This window comes from Delphinapterus leucas, chromosome 3 (genome assembly GCF_059928025.1).
Source record: "Delphinapterus leucas isolate spDelLeu-1000000601 "Yukka" chromosome 3, BTC_Dleu_Yukka2, whole genome shotgun sequence".
NCBI lineage: Eukaryota > Metazoa > Chordata > Mammalia > Artiodactyla > Monodontidae > Delphinapterus > Delphinapterus leucas.
In genome coordinates this window covers 160857391-160863987 of record NC_143131.1, presented here as the reverse complement: position 1 = coordinate 160863987, position 6597 = coordinate 160857391, and the positions used below count along the sequence as shown (strand labels likewise).

At 44.2% G+C, this 6597-nt stretch overlaps 1 protein-coding gene across 1 annotated transcript in view; it reads right to left on the bottom strand.

Moving 5' to 3' along the window:
* The window catches only part of SNAP47 (synaptosome associated protein 47), a 100243-nt gene that overhangs the window by 27404 nt on the left and 66242 nt on the right, over window positions 1-6597 (bottom strand). The gene's annotated exons all lie outside the window — the stretch shown is intronic.

Genomic DNA, 6597 nt, shown 5'->3' with positions numbered 1-6597 from the left:
TGCCCTGGTGTACACACAGCCTCTCCCAGTTATTTGATCAAACACTAATAAGGTGCTGTTGCAAAGGGATTTTGCAGATATATAGAATCAAAGTCCCAGATCAGTGGACCTTAAGATAGGAAGATATCCAGGTGGGCCTGACCTAATCACATGACTTCCTTTAAAAGTAGTTTTCTCCAGCTGGTTGCAAAGGGAGAGTCCTAGGCTCACAGCATGAGAGGGATTTGGCCTCTGCTGCTAGTGTGAAGATGGAGGGGCCATGTGGCAAGGAACATGGGTGACCTCCAAGGGCTCAGAGTGGCCCAGCTGACAGCCAGAAAGGAAATGAGGACCTCAGTCTCACTGCTGCAAGGAGCTGAATTCTGCCAACAACCTGGATGAGCTTGGAGCCCCAGATGAGCCCAGATGAGGACGCAGCCCAGCCAACACCCTGATTTCAGAATTCTGGCCTCCGAAACTATGAGAGTAACTTTCTGTTGTTTCAAGCCACCCAGTTCGTAGTACTTTGTTATGGTCCCGGGAAACAAATACAGATTCTATTACCCAGGAGTGGGGTGCCACTGCAACAAATACCTAAAAATAAGGAAGTGGCTTTAGAATTAGGTAATGCCTTGAAAAGTTTTGAGACACGTGATAGAAAAAGCCTAAACTGCCTTGAATAGACTATTAGTAGAAATATGGATGTTAAAAACTCTGCCAGTGAGTGCTCAGAAGGAAATGAGTAACATGTTATTGGAAACTGGAGGAAACTTATTATAAAGTGGCAGAGAACTCAGCTGAACTGTATTCTACTGTTGGGTGGAAAGCATAACTTGTAAATGAACATGAAGAGATAGATTTCTAAGCAAAGTTTTGAAGGTGTAGCCTGGTACCTCCTGGCTGTTTACAGTAACATTTGAGAGGGAAGAGATAAATTGAGGAAGGAACTAACAGAAATGATGAGCACCTGATGATTTGGGAAATTCTCAGCCTGTTCAGATAGCAAAAGAGGCTAAAATTAGGAGATTCATGGTTGGGAAAGTGTGCACTGGTGAGAAAGCCAACAGTGTGGCTGAAGAGATTAAGGGTGTGACCTCATGGATGCACTCAACCATCTCAGCAGAAGCCAGGAATAGAGATGGTGTTACCCAGGAAGGATCTATGGAGGATCTTCTTGTCTATGGTGTGGATCCCCATGACAAACACAGGCAACCCACAAGTTTTTTGAGAATGTTAATCAGCAGAAACACTGACAGCTTAAACTGAAAGGGATGGAGCGAAAAAAGGGCTGTTGGACTTCTGAAATTCTACAGGCAGCAAACAGGCTGATAGGACTACTGAGCTGTTGACATGTTCTATCCTTCAAGAAAAAGGAAGAACGACTCCAAGAGTGGAGTTGGGCCCAGAGGGCGAAGCCTTGAATCACAGAGGATTATTCTCAGGTCTTGAAACTGAAAGGACTTTACTGGATTTTAGTATTGCTTGGGACTGGAGACTGCTTTCATTCCTTCCTTTACCTCCCTCTCTCCTTCCCTCCTTTCCCTTTTTTTTTTTTTTTAAGTAGTCTTTCTTTCTTAGAGCAGATTTATGCAGCAAAATTGAGTGCAAGGTATAGAGATGGTACTCCCTGTCCCTACATACACAGAGTGTCTCCCACTACCAAAATCCCACAACAGAGGGGTACATATGTTATAATCGATAAGCTTACACTGACACATCATTACCACCCAAAGTCCATAGTTTACATTAGGGTTCACTCTTGGTGTTATATTCTATGGGTTTTGACAAATATAACCATTATTATGTTTGTATCATACGGAGTAGTTTCACTGCCCTAAAAACCCTCTGTGCTCTGCCTATCCATCCCTTTCTCCCTGAAATCCCTGGAAACCATTGGTCTTCTTACTGTCTCCACGGTCTTGACTTTTCCAGAACATCATATTGTTGGAATCGTATAGTATGTAGCCTTCTCATATTGTTTTCTTTCACTTAGTAATACACATTTAAGGGTCTTCCATGTCTTTTCATGACTTGATAGCTCATTTCTTTTTAGTGCTAACATTCCATTGTCTAGATGCTCCGCAGTTTGTTCATTCAGTCCTTTGGATAACAGTCCTTATCAGGTATGTCTTTTGCAAATATTTTCTCCCATTCTGTGGCTTGACTTGTCATTCTCTTGACAGTATCTTTCACAGAGCAGACAATTTAAATTTTAATGAAGTCCAACTTATCAGTTATTTCTTCCATGGATCATGACTTTGGTGTTGTATCTAAAAGGCAACACTATACCCAAGATCATCTAGGTTTTCTCCTATGTTATCTTCTAGGTATAGTTTCATGTTTTACATTTAGGCCTATGATCCATTTTGAGTTAATTTTTGTGAAGGATGTAAGGTATGTGCCTAGATTCATATTTTTTATTTTTGCATGTGGATGTCCAGTTGTTCCAGCACCATTTGTTGAAAAGACTATATTTGCTCCATTGTATTGCCTTTGCCCTTTTATCAAAGATCCATTGACTATATGCATGTGAGTCTACTTCTGGGCTGTCTATTCTGTTTCACTTATTTGTCTATTTTTTCACCAATACCACACTGTCTTGATTACTACAGCATTATAGTAGTCTTGAAGTCAGGTTATGCTCTGACTCTGTTCTTCTCATTGAATATTAAGTCACCTATTCTGAGTCTTTTGCCTCTCCAGATAAACTTTAGAATCAGTTTGTTGACATCCACGCAATGATTTACTGGGATTTTGATTGGAATTGCATTGAATTTATAGATCTAGTTGGGAAATACTGACATCTTGACAATATTGAGTCTTCCTATCCATGAACATAGAATATCTATTTAGCTCTTCTTTGATTTCTTTCATTAGTATTTTGTAGTTTTTCTCATAGAGATCTTGTACATATTTTTTTAGATTTCTACCTAAGTATTTCATTTGGAGGGGTGCTAATGCAAATGACGTTGTTTTTAATTTCAAATTACACATGTTCATCAACAGTATATAGGAAAGTGACTTTTGTATATTAACATTGTATCCTGCAAATTTGCTATAATGGTTTATTAGTTCCAGCAGATTGTTTGGGTTTTTTTGGTCAATTCTATCAGATTTTCTACATAGACAATCATATTCTCTGCAAGCATAAAGTTTTATTTTTTCCTTCCCAATCAGTATACTTTTCTTTTTCTTATCTTATTGCATTAGCTTTCAGTACAATGTTGAAAAGGGTGAGAAGGAACACCTTTGTCTTGTTCCTGATTCTAGCAGGAAAACGTCTAGTTTTTCACCATTATGATATTTGCTGTAGATTTTTTTGTAGATGTTCCTTATGAAGTTGAGAAATCTCCCCTCTGTTCCTAGCTTGCTGTTTTTATCATGAATATTGGATTTTATCATATGCTTTTTCTATATCTATTGATATGATCATGTGATTTTCATTCTTTAGTCTGTTGATGTGATGGACTATATTGATTGTTTTTTGAATGTTAAACTAGCCTTGCAAACATGGGATAAATCCCACTTGGTCATTGTGTGTAATCATTTTATGCATTGTTGATTTGGTTTGCTAATATTTTGTTGAGGGTTTTTGCATCTATGGTCATGAGAAATATTGGTCTGTAGTTTTCCTGTAATGCCTTTGTCTGGTTTTGTATTAAGGAAATGCTGGCCTCCTAGAATGAGTTAGGAAGTTTGCCCTGTGAACTCACTTCTTTAATGGATCCAAGAAGGGTTGTTCATTTTCTGTCTGTTCAGTTTTTAAATTGTTGTTAGGATGGAGTAGGGACTTCCCAGCTCCTCACATGCCAGACAGGAAACAAGCAACTCTGGTGACCCTTCCTAACTTCCACTCCCCCTCTCCTCCCCCAACCTTTTGGAGTAGGAACAGTCTGTCATGTATCACATGCTTGTCCCACCACTGTATTTTGGAAGCAGATAATTTGTTTTCTGGTTTCACAGATCAGAGATGGAGAGGAATTTTGCCCCAGAAGGACCATACCAAGAGTCTCACCAATACTGGATTTAGATGATTCAGATGATGAGATCAGAGCTGATGATATTTAGATGAGATTTTGGATGAAGAGCTGTTATATAATGGGTTGAGACTCTTGGAGATGTTGGGATGGAGTGAATGTATTTTGTATGCGGGATGAATGTGAATTTAGGAGGAACAGCAGGCAGACTATAATAGGCTGAACTGTTGCCCTCAAAAGATATGTCCAATCCTAATTCCAGGAACCTGTAAATATGACCTACTTGGAAAATGTGTCTCTACATATGCAGTTAGGTTAAGAATCTTAAGATGAGCAGATCACGCGGGATTGCCTGGTGGATGCTAAATCCACTGACAAGTGTCCTTATAGGACAGAGGCAGTGGGAATTTTGAGACAGACACACAGAAGAGGAAGAGGCAATGCGAAGATGCAGTGGAAATGGAGAGACGTAGCCTCAGAAGGTGGAAAGGCGAAAGAATTCTCCCCTAGAGCCTCTGAGGAGAGCAGGGCCCTGCCGACACCTTGATTTCAGAATTCTGACCTCCAGAATTGTGAGAGCTTAAATTCTGGTGTTTCAAGACACCCAGTTCGTGGTATTTTGTTATAGCAGCCCCAGGAAGATCATACACCTCCATCTGCTCTTTTGTACAGTTTGCAGCCAGGCCAGGTGAGGGGGAGACCCTACTCCATGCTGTAAGGTCTGGTAAGAGTGAAGGGCTGGGTGATGGGGAGAACCCACCCATGCTGAGGTCTGTGGACCCTGAGGGCAGAGTAACAGGGAGACCCCACCCATGATGATGTTTCTGTGCTGGGCAGTGTGACAAGGGAGAGCTAAGCAAGCAAGAGTGGGTCGAGCTGTGAGCAGCCTCAGGCTAGCTTATGATGCCAAGAGGGCAGAGTGCTTACTTCATAGGACCCAGAGGTCAGAGTGGGCTTGAACAAGATGCAATGGTGTCTTTCCTCATGACCGCACACTCCAGCAAGCACACAGAGTGAGTGAGGCTCCAGGTTCAGGCACCTCCTGATTTGGGGTTAAGCTGGAGGGATCAGGACAGTGAGTGTCCCAGAGGGCATCTCACCGCCTCCCCAGCTACTGCTTCAACCCCTCTCTGTGACCCTCCTGCACCAAGGCAATGTCCTACATGAACAAGCCAATTGGTAAGAAAGGTGGTCTGAAAGTTTAGCAGGCAGCTACTGCTTCCGAAAAGAAACCAGTTTTCTATGAGATGGGGCATAAATGGGTGGGTTTGGATCTGTAAGTAACCCTGGCTCATCCAGACCACACCCACGACCTGGGACACTTTCCCTTCTCCCCACAGTCCTTCCTGTGGGTTTGCTCCTGTTGGGCAGTCAGGATCTCAGCAGCCCCCAGAGGCTTGAGTGCAGACCCTGGGTGGGAGTTAGGTGTTTGTTTCCTTGCCCATAAGAAAGGTAAACAGAGCTCCCCTCTGGGGAGCTTCTGTAAGCACTCAGAGCAAGGTAAGCACTCAGAGCAAGGCAAGCACACATGAGCAGACTTGAGTGTTTGATTCACAGATGACCCACTTACTGGGCACTTGGGAATGGGATCCCTGGCCTTGCCCTCTGACCCATCCCTATCATCTTCATTCCCATGCTGTGCATCTCAATGCTGCCATCACATTAGGAAACAGACTGCCCTCTAGAGCGTCATTTCCATTGGAAAATGCAGCGCAAGGTCCAAACAACTACACCCAAGGGACTTCACAAGGCTGTGCATTCTCTGCTTTTCCTCACCTTCCATGGTGTGGGAGCCCAATGGCTGCACCCCACCTCCCACCCCTTTCCAAGGCATCTGCCCTGAGCCTCTAAAAAACGGCCAGCCTCATTAATCTCTCAGCACCAGCTCCATGGGCCAGGCGTGGGAACAGAACAGCCACTGCTGATGGGTGGAAGCAGCCTAAGAGTGTGGAGAAAGAGGCATCCTGGGACACCTGTGAGGCCCTGACCCTCCTTCATGTACAGCTGGGTTTCTGCACCCTGCCCTTTACTCATTCTAGGAAACATGCCCTAGATCTCCCTAACCCTCCGACTTCCAGAAGGGATAGATGGGGGAAGTGAGTTGCCCATTCCCTAGCTCACACTTGCCTCCCCAGGGTGAGACAAAGGGGCAGAGGTTGTGATAGGTGATAAGAGTAAAATCCAGAGGGCTCTGAGGAACAAGTTCTGCTTCAGACCTGGTGGGAGAACATGTTGGACAGTTAGTGCAGCACCAGTGCCCCCCAGGACAGTAGCCACTCATGATGGGATGGCCTGGACTCGGTTGCCTAACCAGCGAGAGCCCAGGACATGAGTCAGGCCCACAGAACACAGCCTTGGCCATGGTCCTGCTCATAGCTCCCCACCCCTGCAGCCTGGGTCTCCTCACCTGGACACTGCATGTGTCCCCTGAATGGCTCTCCTGGGCTGGCGAGCAGCTCCTGCTGTCTCTGAATCTATGCCTTCCCCACTCTGCCCATGCCAGTCTACTTCTCACTGAGGAAGCTGAGGGATGAGACTGAGCAGTCCTTTTGGGAAGCAGGACCACCCTAGCTGAAGGACCAACCCTGTGACTTTTCACTTTCAAAATGAATCAGGGAAAATTACCTCCTGAGCAAACCCA